Genomic DNA, 26,662 nt, shown 5'->3' on the forward strand with positions numbered 1-26,662 from the left:
GCAGTGGCACTCGGTGGCCTCTGCATCAGCTCCTGCCTCCAGGTTTCTGTCCTGATTTCCTTTGATGAGGAACAGTAAACTGGAAGCATAAGCCCAATAAACTCTTTCCTCTTCAACTTGTCTTCCGACATGGTGGTTCATGACAACGATAGTAGACAGATGTCAACGCTCCGGCCTGAATCCTCTGTCTACTATTATCTCACTTCTATGTCCTACCACTGATTAAAGCTAGCCCAGCACTTCAGGCCCAAGCCTGCGAAAATTCTCTCCAGTTCTAATGGGACCAAAAGTCTCTGCCATTGGGTAGCCTTGTCAGCAGTCACGTATCAAGACACCACCCTGGAGAAGCACACACGAGGAGTATTGTTGATACCTGCACACAGGCGTGGTTCCTACACTTTACCTGCTGGCTCACTCTAGGGTTAGAAAGCAAAGATGACAACATCGTTTGAGTTCATGAGGGAAAAGAACATCCTCACACGTCAGTTCCAGCCAACATCAAGTTATTACTCTCTCTGCGCTCTGTTAGAACCAATAAATAATGCCCCGTGCCTGCAAAAGACCAAGGCCATGGCGATGCTTGAGATGTCCCATTCAACAACCACGAGAAGAACTTCTTGTTTTATTCCCATGTGTTTATTCACAAAATACAATCTTACATTTATAGAAAGAACTTATAAATATATTCAACCACAGGAAATCGCTCACCCTAGAAGTCAAAATGGAGAGACAGCAAAGAAAGTTCTCTTGCATGTAAACAAATACCTAGGCCTCTGTATGAGAAACTATTTTTAACACCTAATATGTTTTAAATTTTCTACTTGATAAATAAGAACTTGTCTCTTCCATACAGAATTTCAAACCTCATCACTTTTTCTCCATCTCAGGAACTAGTGACTTTTGTTTCCTGTTCCTGTTTGTATTCTTTGTGGTGGCAAACAATGGGCCAGGTATGATAAGGCTAGACCCTGACAGTCAGCAACACTGTTCTAAGGTTGAGGTCAAGGGAAAAGAGTCCCAGTTGCAGATACATTCAAAGTAGCTTTAGGTCCTGTGTGACCAGAAGCTTCAGCTGCTTATAAAATAAAAAGGCTGGGAGAGGTACTTGCTCAGAAAGAATGAAGACATGAGTCAAATTCCCAAGACATTAAAAGGCAGGTGTGGCCATATATATACCTGTAGCCCAAGCACTGTGGTGGTGTGGCAGGAGGAGAAGCAAGTGTGTTACTGGGCTTAGTGGCTACCAGGCTAGCTCCAGGTTCAGTAAGGGACTCTAGCTCAAGGGCATATGGTGAGAAATGATAGAGTGGGACTTCTGATAATAACCTCCTCCAGCCCCAACACCCAAATACACTCCACCACCCCCCTCTCCCTCTCCCTCTCCCCCTCTTTCTCTCACTCTCTCACTCTCTTCTCTCCCTCCCTCCTCCCCTCTCCCTTCCTTTTACACACACACACACACACACACACACACACACACACCAGTTCTGAGTTCTCTAAAGCACGATCCCACATTGAATACAATGCTAATTGTTGGAACCTCCTTGCTGAGCTATTAACTGCAGGGACACACTTCAGAGACAGAGTTGGGATACGAATTGATAGAGGACTACCAAATGAGTCGCCCCCACACATAAAAAACAATTTATTTCCATTTAAAAGGCCATGTTGATCCACATGATGTTAGCAAGAGTGCACAGACCAAGTGTCTGACAGTTATTCTGAAGGGCTATAAATAGGCTGTTTTTGAAATTAGTCAGCTATGCACTCTGTTCTCCTCAAAGCACATGCATGCATCATGTTCCAGACAGTAGACAGGCTGCCTGGTTTCTAGCAGAAATGGACTAGAGGGAAAAACAGTCATGGATCTCATCCATTAAGTGTGAATCAGGAAGAGCACAAAGGATTGTAGTTTAGGGACACTGAGTCAAACATGCACTCCTTGGGCACATGTGAGGAGAGCCTCAAAGCCAAGTACATTTTTATTTTACTACAAACTGTATGAGCTGCTTATGGGTCAGAGAACAAGCCACATCCAAGAGGACACTGGTCTCCATTCCCCTTACCCTCGAGTGCTCCTGTAACATGGCAACTAGTCTAGTGAACAGCTCTCAGCACATACACTGTGTTTCCTGTGCTGCAGAGGGCAGGGATGCCTGTAGCTTTAAGGAACCAAGGCTAACCTGGGCCGTGGGGGTGGGGAGTGGGGAAGAACAGGCATTGCACCTTCTTCCTCCTCCTTTCACCAGAGGGGTGATTTAGGGCCTGAATCCCACCCACCCCCACCGACACATCTCCCTAGGGGTACCAGCAGGAAGCCTTAGGTCCAAAACTGCCCAGCATGTACAGTGAAGACAAGAAGGGACAAGCAGTTCCCAGGTGACCCCTGTGACAAATCCCTGGTGATGTTTTCAAGTATTTAAAAAATAAGTGGTGATTTTGTAAAATAAAAATGATCAGAAGGATGGTTTGCTTTTTTTGCTTTATGTGAGTTGGTCTAAGGCACTTATAAAAATGTACTATCAGTCCCAACCTACTTAGACATCTAGAATCTTGAAACATCTAGTACCTCAAAGCCTTTTTAATGCCTTTTTAAAAAGCCAAGGCGAAATCATCATTTAAATAATACTCTAGGTAGCACGTCAATTTCCACTGACCAAACTTAAAGCTGGCGATCTTTTTTTTTAAAAAAAATCATGCACACCAGACAGTGGTGGTGCACACCTTTGATCCAAGCACTCGGGAGGCAGAGGCAAGCAGATTTCTGAGTTTGAGGCTAGCCTGGTCTACACAGCAAGTTCCAGAACAGCCAGGACTACAAAGAGAAACCCTGCCTTGAAAAACAAACAAACAAACAAAAATATCATATAGATCTTCAGGGTACATGGAAGACCCTGGAAAGAATATTTATGGGCAATAAGAATATGGTATTCCTTTAACAAAAAAAAGGGGGGAGGTGTGGTAGTTCACCAGACGATCTGCTAGCCTGCCTCTAGATTGCTTAGCAACCTCTGATATTACCTGCTATGGCGACTGCCACCAAGAACCCAAGGCAAACATGACAAACCCTGCACTTTGTCTCTCTCACCTCTCTACCGTCTCTCCCTCTCTCCCTTGTCCTTCTCACAATAATCACAAAAACCCTCATACCACAACTGTTGCGTGTTGTATAATTTATATATCATAAGGCAGAGGGCATTAAAATAGTTAAGAGGGATGGAGGCAGAAAGGCAGGAGGTCTGGCAGGACCACAGGATGAATACCAGCACACTTTCTGTAGTTAGTATAAGCAAGGTCCATGTGACACTGGAGATTATGGAATGTCTCTGCTTTGGTAGAATAGAGTCAGTTACAGTCCTATATCATGGTTGTAAGGAGACTAAAAACTGATGTATAGGGAGCATTTAGCATGCACATAAACACCCAAGTATTAGGGAACATTTTATAGTGTGAGTCTAGGCTGCAAACTACTGTCATCAACTGTGTCTTGGGAAGGCCGCTGAAACATCTAAGGATTACTTTATTCACCACTGTCCCCATCCCCTAAAAAACAGAGACTGATTCCTGTGGCTTTTGTTAGTATCATTTTACAATGTCAAATTCTTTTATCATTCCAGATTTCATCTTTTTTTTTCAACACTTTATGGTCAGAGGCAAGAGTTACTTGATACCAATTGTCTAGTCAAAAGCATGAACTTTAACTAAGACACTGTCTGTGGGAGGGATGCCCAGCTCTTAGCACCATCATGGTGATGATCCTTGTTGCAGTGTGGTTTCCAGAAGCACACTATGGTACCAAGAGAAGGGCATGCACACAGGAGGAACCAATCCGTTCCCATATCCTTGCAATGCTGGCAGTATCCCCAGACCTGACCGTAGTGTCAGGCTGCAGCTTGCTGGTGAAGTAAGCCAACGTCATTTGCTTTGGCATGGCCCTTTAAAAGGAGCGCACTCTACACTTCCTACTGGCAGTAACCCATCTTTCCCAACCACTCTTTAGACTCAAGTTGAAAACTTCAACTTCTCCTGTGTTTTGGAAGAACTAAAACAAAACTACCTCAGCATTTTCATTCTCCCCTTCTGCGTGTGTGTCGCCTCAGTATATGGGAAGGCCTGAGGTTGATGTCAGGTGTCTTTCATAATCATTATCTAGTTCTATTTAGAGACAAAGTCAGTTGCTCATCAGATCAGCTAGACTGGCTGGCCAGTGAGCACCCATGATCCTCCTTTCCCTGTCTCCCCAGTACAGCTTTTGAACAATTCTGGGTATCACATTCAGGTCCACAGGCTTATACAACCAGTACTTTACCAACTCAGCTGTCTTTCCAGCCCATCATTTTCATTTTCCTCTTCTTAAAAGAAGTGAATTTAGGTGTGTGGGTATGTGCATGTACATGCGCATGTGTGCACATGTGCTGTGGATACATGTTTATATGCCATGTGTATGCTGGTGCCCATGGAAGCTGAAAGAAGGCATTAGATCCTCTGGAGCTGTAGTTAAGATGGGTGTGACCCACCCAACATAGGGTCTGGAAACTAAACTTGAGTCCTTTGAAGGTCAGTAAGCAGCCATAGCCACTGAACTATCTCTCTAACACCCTCACCCCCACCCCTTTTTAAAGTAGATTAATGACTTACATTTTTCTAAGAAAAGTCTGGTCATACACATCCTTACACATCAGAAAGTCTCAACTGGTTACTGAAGAAGATAAAAAGCGATGGTCTGTGACACCACAGGGGACTGTACCTTATAATCCTATGCTATAAGCGCCTAACAGCATAAACACACAGGAGTTAATACGACTATAAAACTTGACTTAGAATAAGACTAACCTGACACAAAAATATTTATAAAAGACAGTGCAAATGGCAATTATTAATGGTAGGAAGTACATTACATTCAATGACTAAAAGAGCCCAGGCATTCTGTTTTCTCTATTAAGTCTCTAACATCCTTCAGCTGCTACAACATGGAGTTTGCCAGACCCTTTGGCCAAGGTGGGTCTCATCTCACACTCACTAACCTGCTCATCAAACAATCTCTAATGAACTACTTAATTCAAGCAACCACCATCAATAGATGCTAACGACATTAGGAGAACGGTCGATGGATGGGGGAAATTCACAATGATGGATCAAGCTGCCAACACAGAAACCGGTTGGTCAATGTCCATATCGCTGTGAGTGACAGCCACACACTGGGATGATGCAACACAAAGCAGATGTTACTACCAACAAATTAGCCCTTCCCAAAGAGCTGACCGTGAACCCAGTGGAGAGGTGTGCTGAGTTCCAGTGTGCAGACCGACAAGAACTCGTGGAACAAGTTTTCAAGGCAGACTAGTCAATCCAGGAAGTGGGCCATTTACTACACAACTGACCAGGTTTCCTCAACAAACCAACAGCACCAGGAAGAAGGTTCTGAGGAAGAACAGCTGCGGTGGAACCAGCACATGTGTCTTGTGCACATTTTAAAGATTTGGCTTCAAAGAAACCAAGCATAATAAAGCTACTGCTGTACTATTAAGAAATGAGGCCAATGTTAAGATGAAGACAAATTCAACAGCTCTCTGGGCTTCCTGCACACCTGGCCAGGTTTTCAGTTGACAGTACCTTTAGTCACCCCTTGGGCAAAGGGCAGGGCCTAGCTCCAGAAATAAGCAAGGACGGTGTGCTCTCCCCAGCTGAGAAAGGGAAGCCTCTGAGGTCACAAGAACACGGGACAGTCCTGGGGATACCCCAAAAGGAAACTTCAGATCTTCCCACCCAGAAACTTTTGCAAATAAGTTTGTAGCAGTCCAGGGTTTTATCTGAAACTTATTCTTGTAGAAAGAGGAAAGTCAGTGCTTCAGGTAGAGAGGTCAGATCTGAAGTGAGCAAGATGCTGGGGGTTGAAAGAAAAGCACTTAGATTTTGCATCACATCCTAAACAAGGCCTACTCTAGTGTCTCTACTTCCAGGTTGGGGGGTGGGGGAAAGGATTTGATTTGTTTTTCCACCAACTTCAGAGTCTAGCATCATTCCTACTAATTTCTTGGGGTGGGGGGGTGGGGAAGCAGACTCCTGCAGTTTAAACAAGTCAACGGAAATCTTTTTAAATTAAAATTGTTACTTTTTTCTTTTCTTAAAACCAGACTTTCTTAAAAAGAAATCCAGGGTTTTGGTTGAGACTCTGAACCAGCAACTTTCATTACACGTCAAGATCCTAAAAGATGGGAGGCACACTGCCTTTGAGAAGCTAGTGCAACAATGCTACAATTCCACTTTAGGAATTTAGAAAGATGTGGAAGTAGCAAGGAACCAGGGGTGAAATCTGGCTATACAGTGTGTCCTTATTCCAAACAGCTCCCTGCTGTAAACAAGTCTGGCTCATCAGAGCTTACCCCAGATAAACAAACGTGACCAGCTCTTATTGATCTATTGGTGTGAATGAGTTGTTGAAAACATTTTCCCCAGCTTCAGAATACTTGTAATACATAAGGAATCCTTTTGTGAGAAGGATATGAATTCTTCTAATAGGAAGGAATGTTACATAGATAGAAAAAATGTTCAAATTATGCAGTTGGCACAAAGAGGAGAAAATACATTAATATCTAATGCAGTTATATAATCATCATTCAAAATGACGATGCCAAATTAAATTCTATCCAGTAATAGTAAAGTCATAAATAGCCTCAGAGTACTTCATACAGAAAAGTATTTCTGGTAAACACCATATTTAAAACATAACTCAGGCACGCATGCTCTCCCTAATGGCATAATTATGTGCTTTTAATCTGGTGCCACTCTGGTGTTACGCCTAAGAAAATTACCCCACAAAGGGATCACTTTAAGACACCATAATCTCCATATGGTAAAGCCAAACTAAAAATCTGGGACAAACATTTTTCTTAAAGCTACAACTCCAGACTTATCTGCAAGCCTGTTTTCCCGACTGGAAGTCTTGGCTCTCTTGGAAGCCATGCAGGCTTTATTTTTTTTTTCCTTTTTTTATTAATTTATTCTTGTTACATTTCAATGGTTATCCCATCCCTTGTATCCTCCCATTCTTCCCTCCCTCCCATTTTCCCCTTATTCCCCTCCCCTATGACTGTTCCTGAGGGGGATTACCTCCCCCTGTATATGCTCATAGGGTATCAAATCTCTTCTTGGTAACCTGCTGTCCTTCCTCTGAGTGCCACCAGGTCTCCCCCTCCAGGGGACATGGTCAAAGGTGAGGCACCAGAGTACGTGAGAAAGTCATATCCCACTCTCCACTCTACTGTGGAGAATGTTCTGACCATTGGCTAGATCTGGGTAGGGGTTTAAAGTTTACCGCCTGTATTGTCCTTGGCTGGTGCCTTAGTCCGTGCAGGCTTTAAATCAGGAGTCAGAAGAGCCCAGCGGGGTGATGAAGAGACAGTCCTATACAGACAAAGCCTTGCTCCCCCGGGCAAGCTTTTTAGTCTCTCAGCACTTTAGACTCCTCCTTGCTCGAGCACTAACCAGAGAGCCACCCTCGTGGACGCAGCAGATCACAGAAGATAACCAAGTTCACAGAGCCATGCATTGGTGAGCACTAACTTCTGTTGTTATTAATGTCGTCTTAAGGTTCTTCCTAATGATGTTTTCCCATCAGCACACGGTAAACCCAAGAATGCCCCTTAAAAGCATATGAATTATGAAACAATGAATGAAACTCCAAACATTATGCAGCTGAACGAAGTCAACTCTATACTGTGTATTCCATTTTTCCAAAATTTCTGAAATGGCAAAACTCTGTAGAGGCCGAAAGCGAGCTGTGGTTGCTTAAGGCTGAGGATGAGAATAGGAACTGACTGCAGAATCTAAAACTGAGCTGAGCTGAAGCTGCCAAGCCTACAAGTTATGAAAAATATGAACTAATACATTGATAATGGGTGAATTCAATGAAATATACATTATACATCGACAAAGGTGTACTGTAAAAAAAAAAAACAAACAAAAAACCAGATGTTTCCAAAGTGTTCAGAAGAAACTTCAGATCCACCTGCCATCCTCATTCAGATATAGGCAGTGGGAAAAACGAGATGAAAAGGCAGCTGCTCCAATAAATCCTAATCCCAATCCCAGCCTCTTCCAGGACAGCCTCTATTCCTTGGCTTCCTGGTCTGTGACACAAGAACAAGGTGATACTCATTTCCAAGGCTACAGTGTAGCATGAAGATAATGCTCAGCCAGTGTTCCTCTTCTCGTGGTTCACCTGGTGGCAGGGTCCCATGTAGGTGTCGCTCATGAGTCTACTGCTGCCAATATCAATTCCAAGTCATTAGCAAGTCATTGTGTCCTATCTTCAAATTACATCACCCAGCTACTTCTTGCCAGCTCCATACAGTAAGTCGCCAGAGCATCTCTAGGGATACAGCTGAGCATCTGCTTCTACTGACCTTCCTGCGTCTATGCTGGATCCTCAGGAACCACAGATACTCTCCACACCAGGAGAGACAGGCATAAAACGCAAAGCCATCTCTTCCGCCAGGACTCTCCAATGACTTGTGTATCAGCCAGTTTCCGCACCATGGGACCTCATCTCGAAGCCTTCTTCCTGCCTGCCCACCTGGCTCCATCCGTATTAGCCTTCCAGTGGTTCCTTCTATAGCCAGCACCCACGGACCTCAGGCCCTTTACTCTACCCAGACTGGAGTGGGCTACATGGGCTTGTTCCCTTTGTTCAAACTCAAAGTAGGGCCTTCCCCCTATTAAAAGCATCACTCCCTCTCCGGCAGGTTGCAGCTCAGCCAGACTTGTTTCCTCAGCAGCACAGCTGTAAGAACTACCTCATCTGTGTATTTATTCACTGCCTATCAGCCACTAGCACACTAATTCCATACATGTGAGACTCTGGTCTGTCCTGTGCCCAGATCCTAGAGTCTGCAATACAGATTGGCACATCCCAGCATTCCCTAATGCTGAATGAACAAGCCTCATAAAGCATTTTGCATTAGGTCTACTAGACAGGACACTTCCAATAACTGTGAGGTAGGGGTAACTACACTTCCTGTATGTGCATATGTTGCTCTCACTGATTTCACAGATAAGAACAGAGGATCCCTAACAGGCCACTGTCAGACTTTACTCTGTTTCCAGGTCCATGAGCACAGAGCAACCGACCTGGGCCCAGCACAGCAGGACCTGTAGGAACTGCAGTGCATTTTCCTCACCATTCCACTCACCCTGCCTCCTTACACCATCTCCTAAGGGGTGACCCACGTTCTGAGCCCCCACCCCACCCCGAGGGAGCATGCTCTACAGCAGCAGCTGCAGCTGACAGTCAAGGGTACATCATCAGGTATAAAAGCCACGACGGTAACAGTGAGAGGTAGGGATGTGGAATGACCTCAGCTTACAGAGGAGAAAGCTGTAAGCCTATCTCAAACCATACACGAACTCCCTGCGAGCCTGGCTGTAGTCTAGACATCTCTCTTTCAAGCATACTGTAGTACTCAGTGCAACCACAGAAGAAAGGAAGAAAGAGCAAGTGAGCAAGGAAGGAAGGGAGAGACTGAGGAGGAAGTTTTGTGACACTTGTGCCCACAGTTGTACTGATTTCAAATGACATCAGTTTTTTAGGGGAAGAACACTATACATCTATATAAAGATGTCCACAATGATTTTCATAACCTTGTCAGGACATAGGAATTTTCCTATCTCTTCTTGGATACTCATAAACAACCTGTGTTCACTTAGCGGCTGTAGGGTCCTGAGTATGAGAGGTAAAAACTCATTAGCGGGCGCTAGAGGTGACAGAGGCAGCAGCTGGGCTCCTGGCTTGAGGACAGGGTCAAGTCAGTGAGTTCTTGCAAGTTGGAATTGCAGGCTCTAAAAATGGCGGATGATTTGGACATGATGCAGGGGTTTCAGCCAGCTTCCCAACGCAGTGCTCAGCAAGAATGTTTTGTGGTACTCCAAGGTGGGCCATGTAAGCTCATCGAGATGTCTACTTCGAAAACTGGCAAGGACGGCCATGCCACAGTCCATCTGGTTGGTATTGACATTTCTACTGTGAAGAAATGTGAAGACACCTGCCCATTGACTCATAGTATGGATGCTCTCAACATCAAAAGGAATAACTTCTAGCTGATTGGCATCCAGGGTAGGTGTACCAGGACAGTGGGGAGATACGAGAGGACCTTCGTATGCCTGAGGGAGACGTCGGCCACGAGGCTGAGCAGAGGTATGACTGTGGAGGAGAGATCCTGATCACGGAGACAGCTGTTGCAATCAAGGCCTTGACAAAATTAGTGGCTCCTAGTGTGGCGGTGGTGGCACAGTGATCCTTGAGCCTACAGAGGCCCCTCCCCAAGCCAGGTCCTGCTCTGGCTGGACCCTTGGCTGAACTCCTATACAACTTACTTGATGTTTTATTTTGGTTTCCTCACCCCTCCATACTGTCGGGGAGATCCTGCCCTTCACTTCGGCAGGAATGAGGGAGCCATGGCTTTGGTGAAGTTACCCATCTCTTCCCATGCAACCCTGCTTGTAGCTTAGGTTCGTCTCCCAACCCCCCTCTTTTTCTTTTTAATTCAATTTGGAAATCAGAAGGCTGTGGATTCTGGCAACTAGTCTTGTGCCCTTTATCCCACTTATCCCTGGTCTGGTCCCCTGTTTTCACCTCCAAGTACCACTTATACAGACTGGAGACCAGGCCCCTTCCCTGCCTGTGTCTCTTCCCAAACCCCTTTAGGGGTTGTGAGAAGAGGTGGGGGGAGGGGACATGATCCATGCCCCCATGGGCTTTACCCATCCTGCAAGCACTCGGCTCTCTCTCTCTCTCTCTCTCTCTCTCTCTCTCTCTCTCTCTCTCTCTCTCTCTCTCTCTCTCTCTTTCTGACACATTTGTTAAAAATCAAACCTGAATAAAACTACAAGTTTAATACAAAAAACAAACTCATTAGCATCCCTCAGGCTCAGGCACCTTAAGAGCCTTCCACTCTCAGGGAATACACACTCATGAACGTTGGTGTCAGGCTTCCACGGCCCTCGTCTCTTACACGCCTGGTTATGACGCTTCAGGAAGAATGCCAAAACCTAAGTCCAAGAACAGAACACAACGTGGAAGTTCTAATACCACAACCGGGTTATGGTTGGAACTCTCCAGGTACATGACAAGAGGAGAAGCCAGATGAAGAAAGGGACAGAGTCCCGCCTCTCCGAGCATCCCTGTGGCAGCGCATGACACGCTGCCTTACTACAACCCTGTTACAAGGCAGGAGTGAAATGCCTACTCCAGTGCCTAGCCCATTTCAATTGGGTTTTTCACTCCTGAGGTTCTTGACAGATTTGGAACTGAGCCCTCTTTAGCTAAACGGCTGGCAAGTCATCACTAATTCTGCAGGCTGCCCTTTTACCCTGCTCTCAGCTATCTGCACTGCAGCTGGTGTTTTGATGGGGTTCCATTTACTTCAGGGTCTTCTTCGGGTTTGTTTTGGTTTTTTGTGTTTTTTTTTTTCCTGTGTTCTGTCTGTCACATCCATGAAATCACTGCTAAGGCCTGTTTTCTTCTAGAAGTTGTGTGCAAACACCTAAATACTAACAGACTATGGATTTTGGACAAATGTGGTATACACTTACAATGGAATACAATTCAGCCTACAGGATACTGCAACCTTGGTGAACCTTGAAGGGGTCACGCTGAGTGAGGAAAGCCACAGCCTCATTTCTGTGACGTATCTTAGAGTTTACAGACTCAAAGGGAGCGTGATGGTTGAAAGCGGCTGAGGAGAGAGGGAAATGGGACTGGCCAGTCAATCCGCCATCTCAAGAGGGCAGCTGTTCAGGGCCATGCTTGTGATCAAGCAAGAACGTGCACACCAGTTCTCCTGCCTCTGCCTCCCTGGACCTAAATTACAGGCGTACACTGGCCAGAGGTTTTTCCCTGGGTGCTTGGGATCTGAACTCAGCTTCTTGTGTTTGTGCATGGAGCACTTTTTTTTTTTAACCAGCTGAGCCATCTCTGAGTGACCTATATTGAAAAACCTTTCAGTGCGTTTTTAAAAAGCCACAGACGCCAACAGGAAAGCATAAACACCTGCCATCTGGTCCCAGGGACCATGCCTTGGGAATACCTTTGCCTCGTGGCTGTCTCTGCAGGGCCATAGGCGGTCGGAATTACCCAAGTCAAGTTAGTCCTCACACATGAGAGAACTTCGGAGTGTTACGTGACTTGCTAGAGGTCACTAAACTGTAAGCTGTATTCCATCCTGTTATAGGGAAATCTTAATAATTCATTCTTAGGAAGCTTACAGAGCCCCAGCAAATTCCCTAACTAAAGCTTTCTGTGTCTCATGACCGGCAAAGGGCTTAATCAACAGCAGCCCAAGGCAGGTGGACTAAGGAGGGCCTCCTTAATCCCTGCAGCGCAGTGCACTCTACCACTACTCCATGACTGCACCATGGAGGCCTATGAAAGCCTGTCACCAACGCCAATGCACATCTCCCTCATGGCCTCACACACGTGTGTCTTGCTCACGCAGGCACGCACGCACCACTGCAGAGGGCAGACAACCACAGGCCCAGCTATATGCCTGCCCTTTGCCTGATACGCCCTTTAAGTGACGTCTTTAGTAGAATTGCTCTGACGTAAACACACTCCTCATGAACCTGTCCCCTCCTCCTTCCTGTACAGCAACTGAGCTTAGGAATACTCTGAAGCCAGTTCTCTCTATTTCCCCACAAGCTTCTCCAGCTACCTCTTCATCTGTAATTGAGCCTCCAGATGTGGGGGGAAACACAGCTGTTGTCGGCTGATCTCTATGTAATTCCTGTATTCATTTCTCAGAATCTCTGTTAAGTCTGCACACCATGTCACTACAACAGTTGACTTCCGGGGCTGCTGGCCCTGAGGTTTGCCTTCAGTGGGGACAATGAGACGGACTGTGACATCTCTCAGTCATCCCTTGAAACTGTCCCTACAGCCCAGTCAAATTCTAGACAAAACACAGCAATCCACCTCATCACTTAGCTCAGCAAGCAGGCTTGGGCAACTTGTGCTCTCAGCCCCAGCATCAGCCTTCACAGGTTCAAAACAATGCCCCACCTTTCCCTGTAGTTTCTCTCATTCTTTCTAAGACAGCTTGAATCAAAACATGCTAACTTCTATTCACAGCTCTGAAAGTAGCGGCTAGTAAACATGTGGGGTCACCTTGTACAATTCTTAAAATAGCACCTTTATCTATCCTGCAACAAGGGCCTAGTTCATCTTGTTAATAAACTCAGTCAGTGCCTGGCCCCTAAGCAGCTATACAGAGCCTCCCCAGAAACCTCAGAAAGGGCCCCCATCGATTTACCATGCCTAAAGGTAACACAAGCCAGCTTCCCAAATAAGTGTATTTCTTTCACGGACAAGGCACAGAACCCATGGATACTAGACCGATAAAAGCACCCATTCCTTTAAGTGGACTCCCACAAGTACTCGGGGTGAGGAAACATTCAGATGGAAAAGGCCAGCATTTCTCCACAGGAAGGAAAAGAGAAAATAATAGATTGCTTCAAGCAGGAAAACCAAGAACAGGCCAAGATTAGACAGGGGAAGACATGAGGAAATGAGAAGTTCCCCATGGGACCATGTCGAGACTAGGTATAGCTGTGGAAGCCCACACAGAACCCCATTCCACAGCAACTTTCCCAGCCCAGTAAGGAGCCAGTGAAGCCAGTTTCTCCCCAGCGCCTCTTCTAGACTCACTGGGGCATATCTGGACTTCCACAACCATCTGAAAATCCGGATCTCACCGAACCAAACTCCCAGGTCCACTCTCTCCAAAGACTGCTGCACACTGAATTCTGGGAGGCAGGGGCTATCAGACATGAATGACACTAACCAAGCCACAGCACTCACCTGTGCCCCCTTTCAGTGACGCAGAAAATCTTCTACCTCTCCATCATCACAGAGAAAATCAGCGAAAACCCTTCCTACCTTTACTTCGGGCGTTTTAAAGAAAATCAGAGCTGTGAGTGGGTGAGCAGCAGCACCTGTCTTCCTACAGGTGGGCAACGCCTGTTAACTGTGTTAGAAACGGACACTCTGGCAGCTGGCTCTTGTCCTACATGGCAACAGCACCCAAGGGGGAGACTCCTAAACTCTGACCCCGAGGTCCAAGTTGGCTGTGCTGCTCACAGTGTCCAAAGATCCACAGCAGGGGTGAAAAACAAGAGCTGGGCACACTGCTGTTTCCTCCTGCACTTTCTTCCAACTCTATCACGTGGTGATGTGGCATGCCGAAAGTAACACAGAGAGCTACAGCGCGCTAAATATTCTGCCCTCCACCTAGGGGTCAGTACAACCCTGCAACTATTCCAATAGTGCACTCACATTAGGGAACCCTAAAGTACAGATGGAAAACTCCAAGTGGGAGGAAGAGCTACAAAACCATGTACCTGATAGCATACAACCACAAGTTCCTCCTCGTGATGTCTCCTGGCTTCAGAAACTATTGCATCATCCCCTCAACACCCTGCTTCTCAAGGGCTGTCTCAAGGGCTTCTTTCTACTTTGCATATTAAAGAATTCAAAGATCAAAATTGTTACAAGAGAGAAAATAAAAGTTATGACAAGCACTCCCACTGGCCAAGTCTGTAGCTGAACGGCCTTTTACACACTCAAAACTCCTCACTGCAATGGAAACTTACTTTACTTTCTCGGCCCAAACTCTGTCTGAAGCATGCGTGCTGCAGATGGAAAACCACTGCTATTCTTTCTACAAAGCAGCTCTTTCCAGCATGTATTTCTCATGAACCTCAGGATGTTTTTAAAGTAAGAAGACTTATTTGCTTTTTAAGCAGTCAGTCCCAAGCTACTCCTGAAATCCGAAGAAAATAGATTTATGTACACACATATATATGTGCATATATACACATATATATCCCATAAAGCCTTTTCTGAGCTCTCTCCAGTCAACTGTAGAGCACATTCTTCATCTTCCCTCTCCTGTCTGAAGAAGTAGTTACTGGCAAGGCTCGGAGAAAATAATATTCCAAAACAAGTTGTTGCTCTAATCCTCTATGAAAGTGGCAAAGGGATATTTCAAAGTTGTCACTATTAAATGCCATAGTTTAGACAAGTGTAAAGGTTAAGAATTAATAATGTGTTCATTTAATCTCTTGCTCTCTCTCATTCTCTCTCTCTCTCTCTCTCTCTCTCTCTCTCTCTCTCTCTCCACCCACACACACACACACACACACACACACACACACACACACACTTACTTCCCTATCACGAATGAAGCAAGCATGCCTTCATCCTCAGGTGTGTTTGGGTGATGGCTACACAAGTGACCTTTTTTCTGTTTTTTGAAATTTTCACGAATATATATGATTATATAATTGGAAGTGTAAATCCTGTAACTACAAATACTAAGAACCCGTCCGTAGACGGGCACCTCTGACAGGATTTTTTTAAAAGCAACTTTAACAGTTAACATGTCCAAACCCTAGAAGGGTGGCATGCCTAAGAGGAAGGCGCTGGCCTACCTGTTGGCAAAGAGGCGCAAACACACAAAGTCAAGTCTAACCTGCCTCCTTCTGTTCCTGTGTTGGCCTCTTCAGTATTCTAAGTAACTTCGCTTAGCAGTACTGGAGGAAAATCCTTCTGAGAAGGACTGCTATGGTTGGTGTTTGCACTTCATCCTCTCAACAAGAACCCTCCACATTTCAAAGCGAGCTGGGACGCTTCACTTCCCGCACACATGTCAAAACTTGGCTCTAACGCATCAGATTACCTCCCAGTCATGCAGAAATGTTTCAGGAGGCAATCACGGAGCCCAAGGAACCTCCTGCCTTTACTGGACTCAAAGAGGCACAGCAGAGTCTAACATAGAAAAGTTACTTGCAGAAAGGAAACTGTCACCACCACCTTTCAAAGCGGTGCGACCCCGCCTTTGTCTGCCAGGCAGGGGCTGGCGTCGGGACGCTGATCCCATCCTGCCGCCGGGGCAGGCAAGGCGGGCTTCTGGCCATGGGCAGCGCTGTCGCTGCAGCCTGGGTCTCGGGGTCTGGGTCTGCAGAGCCAAGGATGCAACAATGAGCCCAGCAGTAGCCTGGGTTCCCTCCTCTCCAGGGGCCCCTCCGCCCCAGCGCCCCTCGATCGGGGCCGCCGCCCTGGCCCTGCACCCGCGACCTCCCCAGGCAGCGCAGGGCCACCAGGCTCCCCGCCACTCGCTTGCGCCCGAGGGACTGCGTACCCACCCCGCGCTGCAGGCCGACGGCAGGATCCCCCGGGCCAGGGTCAGGCCGGCGTCGCTATCTCCCGGCGGGCGGCCGCCTCGCAAGCCCCTCGTCTTTGTGTAAGAAGTAAGTGTGGGGCCAGCCTACCTCGCACAAAGGCGCGCTGCTGCCCGCACGCTCAGCCGCTGGCGGTGGTACCCGGCGCCCGGGTCGCCGAGGCGGAGAGAGGGCGGTTCCGACGGCGGTTGCAAACGCCGGACTCCGAAGCCCGTCCGGCTCTGGGCGGCTCTCACACCCCGCGGCCCCGCGCGTCAGAATTAAGTGATGGGGCGGGCCGGGGGCGGGGCCGCTGAGTCATAACCAAGCCACGCCCCAAGTCCGAAGTCACGCCCCGAATATCCGACCACGCCCCCTCCCAGTCTTCAGCTTTAGTTGGCCCTGGTGGATGTAGGTGGGTGCTCTGGATCATGGGTCAGGTGGTAGAGGCCTCTGTTGTGTTGCTTTACTTCGGCTAGCTTGGGGACCCAGGAAAGAAGATCAGGAAGAAAAAACTGTCATCTGTCCAATGGAACGAGACAGATTCAAGTTCACTGGGCCCACAATGTGAAATTGACTACGTGCCTGTTTATGTATGCTCTCATCTTTCTGTGTCTGTCTTTGTATATGTGGGTCTCTATGTCTGTGTCTCTTTCTTGATCTGTCTCTGTTTCTCCCTCTTTCTGTCTCTCTCTGTCTCTTATGTCTCTCTGTGTGTCCTGTGGCTCTCTTGCTGTGTGTTTGTGTCTCTGTGTTCTCTTTCTCAGTCTCTCTCTCTCTCTCTCTCTCTCTCTCTCTCTCTCTCTCTCTCTCTCTCCCTCTCCCTCTCCCTCTCCCTCTCCTCTTCCTCTCCCTCTCCCTCTCCCTCCCCCTCCCTCTCTCTCTCCTGCCCCCCTTTCTCTTTTTCTCTCCAGTCCGTTGAAATTCTGCCAAATATTTTTTGCCAAGTCAAATGAAGTCTCAGAACCATTTTCCTCCCCACCCTCATCAAAGGGCAGTTGGAGATTTAAATCAAGGAAGGATTTTCCCTGATCTTTTTTAAAAATTCTCTAATTTTTGTTCTCTGTCTCTCTTACATCGAGTTGTTTGCCTGGCCAACCCAAAGATTCTAAGATTACTATCTATCTGAATCACAGTAACTACAAAAGCAGGACCTGGCTACAGTGAAAATCCAGCCAGCAGGTTGATGGGGTCTATACCAAAAGCTCTTTAATTTTCTTGGCAACAGATGACTAAGGATTCATTTATTAGGAAACTTTTCTGACTCAAAAGTGCTTAGGTCATATTTGCAGGCTCTCAGTGGATTTCAGTGATCAAATTACTTATTCCAGAGGTATCTGCCCTACACGGTGCCCTCAGCCAGCTCCTGGGCACCCTCCCAACCCACAAGTACCAGAGTCACTCACCCAGGACTTACATTACTTCACATTAGTCTAAAATACGGCATGTAATAATGATAACTTTGCAATGTCCGCTGCAAATTTCACATAGAATTAAGCCAACGGCTTGTTTTGGAATATGTTTTCTCAGTGCCTTCCCAGCCCATGCAGCTTTTGCCCATAGGTTCCGACCATTCCCCCCCCCCCCCGCCCCCGCCCCTGCTTTGCATGGTGTGTCTTCTCTCCAGGCACCAATCAGAATGCAGATCTAGTCTCAATTCCTACACCTCGCCACACTGGTGTCAATTCAAGTTACAAATATGGTGGCCAGCTATCGCCTCCCTCATCTCCTATAGTAAAACACTTGCCTCTGGTCTCTGCTGCCACAGTATGGAAGGGGTCTCCCACCCGGTCCTAGCCACCATCGTCACATGTCCCGGCTGCCTTCTGGGTGAACTTTTCAATACAAAATGCTCGGCTCCTGCTGCTGCTAAAATCTCTATGGTTTTAGCTACTTTTCTTGCCACTTTGACAAAACCTCACTAGAAACGAGGGAGGGGATTTCCTTTGACTCACAGTTTCACAAGTTTGTGTCCTTCCCGGTGGCTGGTGTATCTGACAGTAGGTAACTCCTCGTAGCATGTGACCAGGTGCAGAAAAGACTGAGAGGAGACCCAGGTGCCAGTAATCATTTTCAAGAGCCCACCACTAGTACCCTACCCCCTGAAGCTTCCATAGCCCCAAAGCACCACCACTGACCTGTGGCTGCACGTTGAAAACATGAAGCTGTAAGGATTGTTATAGATTCCATGTCTAACGTGTAATAGGCTCCCAATTCCCGCTACAAGGTGAAACTCAAGCAGCAAGCTGCAGTACTCCGAAGGAAAGCCCCCTTCCAGAAAACCACCTTGGCTGGGGCCCCATGCTTATCCTACAGTCCCTAAGCACCTAGGACTGTGCTTAGCCACGGTGCCACACTTGCTGCACGGCCCTGCTCTGTGACTATTGATGCCAGACCACAGGGTGAGCCGCTCACCCGATAGGTTCTCACACATGCTTCTGGCTCTGTCGGGGATACCTCTACCCACTCCCAGCATCCAAAAGCCTCTCTGAGTCGAAGGCTCCTCTGAAAAGCCTTCCCTGACCTGCTCCAACTGATCGGGTAGGTTCTTTCCATCTGTACTGAGCACAGCTCTGTCATTACCACACTGCATTGCTAATGTGTGTTCCCCGAGTGCATAGTGCATTCAGCATATATACTTAACTATACATCCTCTGGCTTAATTTAGCACGTGCCATATAAGAAGTGCTAGGGTCTAGATTGACTAGTCTACCTAACACACAAATTGAAATCCTAACCACCCCCATCCTGGTAGAGCTGTGCTTGTCGATAAGCCCTGTTTAGAGGTAGTTAAGTTAAATGGGATATACACTATGGGTTATACACTACCTACTTGTCTGTTGCTAAAACAAAAATACCAGAAGGAAGCAATGCTTAGGAAGAATGCATTGATTTTTGACACCTAGTTCAGGGAGATATAAAATGTCACTACAGGAAAGCACACGACAGGAGTGTGAGTTGCTCACGCTGTGCCACCCATCAGGAAGCAGAGAGAGATGAATGCTGGTACTCAACTCTCTTCCTCCTTTTTATGTAGTCCCAGACCACAGCCTATGGAATAGTGCCGCACACATTTGTGGGGGGGGGGGGAGGTTCCCACATCAATCAACCTAATCTTTATAATATCCTCACAGATATACCCAGAGGCGTGTCTCTGGTGATTCTAAACTCCATTGAGATGACAATCGATATTAACCATCACAATCATCATATAGGAAGGAAGGTGTGCACACACATGTGCACACACATACACACACACACACACACACACACATACACACATATACACAAGAACACGAAGAGAAGTCCAGAAACCAGAACAAGAGGCCTTACTGGCATCTTAATCCTTACATTCTAGCCTCTAAACCTGCATCAAAATAAGATACATGGTCTTATTTATACCTCGCAGTCCATGGTATCCTTTTGTGGATGCCTGATCAGATGACATAAGAAACATGATTTTGGGCTCTCACTTTGGGAAGACACTTCCCTGCCAGTGTGCCTGACTTTTCCCACCAAAACAGACTGCACAAACTTCCATGATGCCAAACCATAGTCTTCCCTGCCCTCTCAGAGAAATGCAAATATGGTTTGTTCTGCCATCTGAGATTAAAACAAAAACAAAACAAAACAAAACAAAACAAAAAAACAGAAAACCACCTTCAGAGCCTAGCTTGCCATATCAGGTACCACATTTCTTTTAACCCAAAACCAAATTGGAGTGAGAGCAAATATTTACTTTGATTTTTTTTTTTAAGTTCAATTGACAGTAGACAATACACTTGCATGAAATCCACTTTTGGTAGCTAAATGTCCAACAACCCTGGGGAACCAGATGATTCTGATCTAGGTAAGTTCAACTCAGCCCGTTCGATCTGGTTATCCCTGGAGCCACCGTGGTTAGACCCTGGAAATAAGAGCGTTAGCGCTGGAAGCACTGGTGCTTACACTCTTAAAATACCCCTCACCAGGGCCTACATCACAGCTGGTGTGGGATTGGCACCTGTTGAACAGATGAACCTGCAACTTCTGAGAACAGCTAGATACCCAGAGTGCCCACAGGTGATTCCACACTCCATGGTGAACCCAAACCAAGACAGGGCTCTGGGAATGTCAGAAAACCCAAGGACACAGGAGCGTACTGAGCTGCACTTGGACTTTCATTTCTGGCTGGCTCAGTTGGGGTGTTTGTTTTGGTTTGGTTTTTGGTTTTTGGTTTTTCTTTAATTGGGACATGGAAGGCCTTGGTACTGGTCGTTAGCCTTGTGCTTTTACTGTGATGGGAAGAGGAGACTTTTAAATTCATTCCTAAAGGAAACCGAGGAAAGAAGAAGTGAACATTTGGGTGCATAAAGTAAGGCAAAAATCAATTTGGATTAAGACATGCTGTTTTTGTCCTCTTCTTTGGCCATTTCCTTATGCACCGTCTTGGCAACCCTTACTTTGCATCCTAACCATCATCCAAGGGGGCTCTGAGGAGATAAGGTGAGCAGAACGGTGCCCTAAAAGAAAGAGACTAATCCGTGCATATGTACTCTTTGTTACCTTACATCTTCCCTATGTCTCATACGTGTGAGTCAATAATTCATTCAAAAAACAAATAAAAATTTCACCTTGAGATATTACATTGAGGCCATGACTTTTATCCACATGATGTTCAAATGTCTACATCAATTACCTAATTGTAACAATTATGTCAAAACTTAGTGTCTGAAAATAAAGACGGGTTCGAGGTGCTGTGTCAGTAGAGATAAGGCACAGCTGAGATCTATCAATTCTGTTCTAAGCAGCAGTCCAAATCCAGCTAGGTTGTCTGCTAAAGAGCCCAAGATGTTGACAGGGTCTATGGCTCACCCTCCCACACCGTGCCAGTCAGGAAGCTTAAGGCACCCTTCAAAGCTCCTCTGATTCCATAGCAGAATCCCATGCCTGTGGTTACAGCACCAACGTTTTTGGGTTTTGTTTCTTTGTTTTGGTTTTGGGTTCTTGGGTTTTGGTTTTGGTTTTGCCTGATGTCATATGGGAGCCCTTCAAAGCTCCTCCTATCTGCCGCCATGTCTCAATGGATGGTCTTCTCCTCCACTAAACTCACAATTCTTCTAACCAGCAACTTCCATCTCAGCCTCCAGTGAAAGGTCAGACCATCTCTCTGTCTTACAGGCAACTGATATGAGACCTTCCCTGAATCTTCGCAAGCCCATCACAACGTGGTATGGTTTGGAAATGGTTTGAGTTGTGTCTTCGCAGAAAGCTTGTGTTCTGGAGGTGTGTGTAGTAACGGTGTTTGCTGCCAAGCTTGACAACCTGGATTTGACCCTTCTCCCCCTGCCCCACCCCACCCCCCACCCCCCACCCCCGAACCTACACAGTGGAAGGAAAGGATCGACTCCTACAAGTTGTCTCCTGACCTTTGACCTCCACCCTGGCATGCATGCACATAAATTAAATAAATAATGTAAACTGTTTTCCTTTAAGTAAATGACTGGGGGTGAGCAGAAGTAGGGAGCCTTGGGAAGTGTCCTGCACAGAGTTCAGTTACTCAGGTGAGCCAGAGAGCCCAGCGCTGACAGTGCTTGTGCCGGTGATAACTAGTTGGATATAGTTCTATCCTGTCTCTCAGACTCCACAGTTCAATACACAGTAGTGTTCATTAAGCCCTGGTGACCTGAATACTGAAAAATGGGAAAAGAAAAACAAAGTTAAGAATATTTCACCCTGATTTTATAGCTTAAATAGCACAGTGATGTGAATACACTATGTTCCGCTTATTTCTATCGCCTGTTTGACACAGTTATTACATAACCGTAACCTCATATCCTATCACCCTGAGACCTCGTTCATTTATAGAATCACTCATGGAATATTTTGTGGAAAAGTTCTGTGGCTCATTATGCAAAGGCAGTGCACACACGCCTCCTAAAATGAATAGCACTTGAAAGACCCAGTGACTAGTCTTAATTGTCAACCTGACTGGTGTCTACAGAAACAAATCTCTGGGCATGTTTGTGAGGGATGTCCCAGATTAGGTTAATTCAGGCGGGTGGTACCATTCTAAGGCCTGGGGCCCTGGACTGACTAAAAAGAAGAACACGAGGGGCTGGAGAGATGGCTCAGCGGTTAAGAGCACTGACTGCTCTTCCAGAGGTCATGAGTTCAATTCCCAGCAACCACATGGTACCTCACAACCTTCTATAATGAAATCTGGTGCCCTCTTCTGGCAGAGCTCTATATACATAATAAATAAATAAATAAATAAATAAATAAATAAATAAATAAATATTAGAAGAAGAAGAAGAAGAAGAAGAAGAAGAAGAAGAAGAAGAAGAAGAAGACGACAAGCTGACCAGAGACACTGATCACTCTCGTTCCTAACTGTGGATGCAGGAGTTGCCCCAGGTGCCTACTGCATGCCTTCCTCAGCTCCATGGACTGTAAGCTCGGACTATGAGCCAGTCTATGACTTACGTTGCTTTTGCCGGGTGTGTCACACCACAACGAGAAGACATGTAACTAATTCAGAAGGGATGAAATGGCATACGTGAATTGGCTTATGCCCTATAAACCAGCTATATTAACCTGCTACATTAAACAACCTTGTTCGTGAGCACCGGTAAGCAAAGGAATAGAATCATTTTCACTTCATGAAATGTGCGAGGAATATATGGTAATGGCTAATAGCATAATAACAAAAATAAATATTCTCCCAGACTACAGAGCATTGCACAGACTCCCTGCCTGAGATATATCTTATAAGCTGACTGAACACTTCTTTGTTTCTAGAGAGCTGAAGAACTAATTTCAAAAAATTTACTCTACACATTTCTTCTTTTTTGTTGGTTTGGTTTGGTTTGGTTTGGTTTTGGTTTTTGGTTTTTGATTTTTGGTTTTTGGAGACAGAGTTTCTCTGTGTAGCTTTGGCTGTCCCGGACTCACTTTGTAGACTAGGTTGGCCTCAAACTGACAGAGACCTACCTGCCTCTGCCTCCCTGAGCACTAGGATTACGTTACAGGCATGTGCCACCATACCCGGTTTACGTATTTCTTAAAACGTTTAATTTCCTTTTTAGTGTTCTATATTGTTTGGAGTTTTAAAATCAAAGGGGCTCTGTGAAAGTCTGATGTGAAGCTCTCACAAAGAATCAATAGAAACAGCTGTTAGCCGCACAAACAACTACCAAATGGTGCAAAGATCTGAGTTTCACGTCGTTTTCTTTACATGAATCTAAATCCAGAAAAGAAGGATTTCCTGAGGTCTTCCTGTGTGTTTAAAATAAAAAAATCTGTTGGAAAAAAGAAAAAACTAAAGGTGGGGGTGGTGCTGAACTGCTCATCCTGTCAAAAAAAAAAAAACATTAAGGGAGCTAACAGTGAGGTTAACAGATAGCACACACCTCTCTAATTCTTACTTTAAATGACTGGTGTGTAAGACGTACATATCACGGCCTACTGAGGAGCTTGTCCTGAGTGTAGTCTGTTCCCATTTATTTTTTCCTCCTCTTGACATTCGCTGTAAAGCGATTTCCATGAGCAGGAATGCCCTGAGAATGTGTGGATAGGTAATAACTAGCAGCCGGTCATCTGTCTTTATTCATTTGCCTTGGATTCGCTGTAAAAAAGCAAGTCCGTGGAGTGACGAAATGGCCGCAGTTCAGGCTGGAGCGCTGAGCTCCGCAGCTCCGGCTGCTTGCTCAGTCCCCAGCACTCACACTGAGAGGCTCACGACTACTGCCCATAACTCTAGCTCCGGGGCACCCAACACCCTCTTCTAGTAGCATCTGCACACACATGGTGCACACCCGAACAAGAGACACATACACATACACATACACATACACATAAATATAAATATGAATAAATAAATAATAAACAAACGTACAGAGATCTGGAGTTTGTTTGGTTTTGTTTGCTTGTTTGGTTAGTTGGCTTTTAGGTTTTTTGTTTTGTTTTTCGTGGGTTTTTTTTTCATTTTGTTTTGTTTTAGTTTGGTTGTTTTTTGTTTTTGTTTTTGTTTTTTGGTTTTCGTGTTCTTGTTTCAGCTCTGCCTGCAAGTGACTTTGGACAAGGCATTTAACTCACTGTGTCTTTCTCCCCCCCCCACCCCCGACTCAATAAATGGCTCCTCATGTGTACAAAAAGTCCACGGTCGTCGTGTCGCTGCCAGACTTGATTGCAGAGCACAGCTGTTTGGTCTACCTGAAGTCTACTAGGAGAGGGCAGAGTGCAGTGAATGTGAAATCTGGCCAGAGGAGGTTTCCTTATTAGCTCTGCTTAGAGAAGCCTGTCTCCCACATCTGAACGGCTAATCATTGCTAGGTTTTTAAAGTCCTTTCCCACTGTTACCAAGTCTTCTATCTGCTCCAACCAGCTCTCACTGGATCTTGTTAAGAGAGGCACCATTAGAAGAATAAAGAGGCAAGAAAGAATGATAAAGGTCTGTCTCGTCCAGGCTCAGCATCCAGCAGTTTGCCCTCAGTGCCAGTGCTCGGACGCTGCCCTGTCCTCTTCAGCTAGCAGCCTGCCCCATGACCTCCCTCTTCTAAATAAACAAACAGCTGAAAACCATTGGAGGCGGGCGTAGGGAAGCACACCTGCTTTCCTCAGCTCGGTTTTCTTCTTCGCAACAACTGTTTAAGCCGCTTGGCATCATCAGCACCATTCATGTACAAGTTCGTGTAAGGAGAGAAAGGAATGTTAAGCTATCATAGGCACTGTCTTCTTCTGCGGGAGACCAAGAAAGTTGATAAGTTTTGGTCCAAAATAATGAGAGACAGAGAGGTAGAGACAAAAATCCACAGAGAGGAGACAAATTAAAAAAAAAAAAGGAATGAGAATGAAAAAACCAGCTACCAGCTACAAATACTCAAAGCGAAGAAAGCAAATACAGAAACACTACAACTCACTCGGTCTGGAAACTGAGGTGAATTAGAAAACTACAAGTTGGCTGTGCATGCCCACTGTGAAGCGAGAAGCCTGGAGGCTTCTATAAACTTCCAATAAAGGAGTCAGCAACTACAGTTCACTCACAGAACCAGAAGAACTTAGCACTGTGAAACCCGATTTTTAGATCTGTTTGTTCTCAATCTGCTGAGAGATCCTCTAAGAGATGGCTTAGCGTGTGACTTCCCTTCTTGCCCTGGAGCCCGCTTATCAAGTGTACAGCAGATGGTCTTTTTGCCACACAGACTTCAAGACAAAACTTTCCTATCATGTGCCCAGCATTTACTTAAGCAACCACACCAAGCTACTATCTTCCCTACACAGGTCTCATAGTTTCCCCTCTCCCTCTCTCTCTCCCTCTCCCTCCCTCCCCCCCCCCCCCCCGCCCCGCCTCTTTCTCTGACCCTCTTCCTGGATGACAACAGGTGCATCCTTCATGGAGGGAATATCCACTCTACCCGCCTTCCTGATGGTTGCTTCTGGAATATGTACTGTAAAGTATACACAATTCCTGGAGCCATCTTGCAAGGCAGCCACATGAGCTAGCCTAATCAAGGAAAGCAAACCCCAACCCCCCAATTCCTCTGAGCCAGACCACTGGATGTTCCTTTTTTCCATTAAAATCTAAGTTGCATACCAGGAAGGAAATGGCTCAGTGTGTAAAAGCTCTTGTCTTTTTAGCCTGGCAACCTGAGTTGCAGCCCCCAAACCCACATTGTAAGCCGGATACAGCAGTGCACTCCTGCAGAGATGTGATGGGTCATGTGACAGGAGACTTGGCTGGGTATGCTGGTCAGCTAAACTGGAGTATCTGCACCGGCCCCAAGGACCCAGCCTCAAAACACAAAAAGAGAAAACCAACTCCAAAAATTTTGTCCTCTGACCTCATACACACACACACACACACACACACACACACAGAGAGAGAGAGAGAGAGAGAGAGAGAGAGAGAGAGAGAGAGGGAGGGAGGCACGCATAAACATGTACACATGACCAATCAACAATTAATGTTTAATGATTTCAAAGTTCCTTCTTTAAGAAAGGAGTCTTTTGCCGGAAATGAAGGGCTCATTGCTAGACAGCATGACCTGTACATGAGTCCCTGGGGTTGATGCCCAGCACTGCCAAAAATGAATGGAGCTGTTTTCTCCATTAACCATTGTCCTAAGGAGTCTGTGTTAATGGTTCCTTACTGGCTTCTTAAGTGTCTCTGTGAGGAAAGGAGTAAATTGAATCAGGGAAGAGAATTAAGTCAATTAAAATGTACAGTAATAGGTTGTCAAGGTAGCTCAGCAAGAAAGGGCACTTGTCACACAATCTGGCCACCCAAGCTCTACACACAGAACCTATACAGAGGTGGAAGGAGAGAGCCAAGTCAACAAAGTTGTCCTCTGATCTCCCCACATGTGTCCTGTGGCATGTATTTCCTCCCACACAAATCATACATGGACATACATACACAATAATAACAAAAATAATGAAAAGTTCAGTATCTGCACTCATGAAGCTAATA

General features: G+C 46.0%; 1 protein-coding gene across 3 annotated transcripts in view; it reads right to left on the reverse strand.

The window, feature by feature from the left end:
• Positions 1–16,482, reverse strand: part of FAM107B (family with sequence similarity 107 member B) — a 66,464-nt gene extending 49,982 nt beyond the window's left edge. The window contains exon 1 of one of the 3 annotated variants that reach the window (XM_084781802.1): positions 16,324–16,482. The gene's annotated coding sequence lies outside the window, so the exon portion shown is untranslated. Of the gene's footprint in view, positions 1–13,852; positions 13,876–16,197 lie in introns of those variants that run through there. The other 2 variants (XM_084781803.1, XM_084781804.1) reach the window with 2 other exon arrangements.
• Positions 16,483–26,662: the final 10,180 nt, after the last annotated feature.

The sequence above is a fragment of the Acomys minous genome (genome assembly GCF_964271855.1).
Source record: "Acomys minous genome assembly, chromosome: 5".
NCBI lineage: Eukaryota > Metazoa > Chordata > Mammalia > Rodentia > Muridae > Acomys > Acomys minous.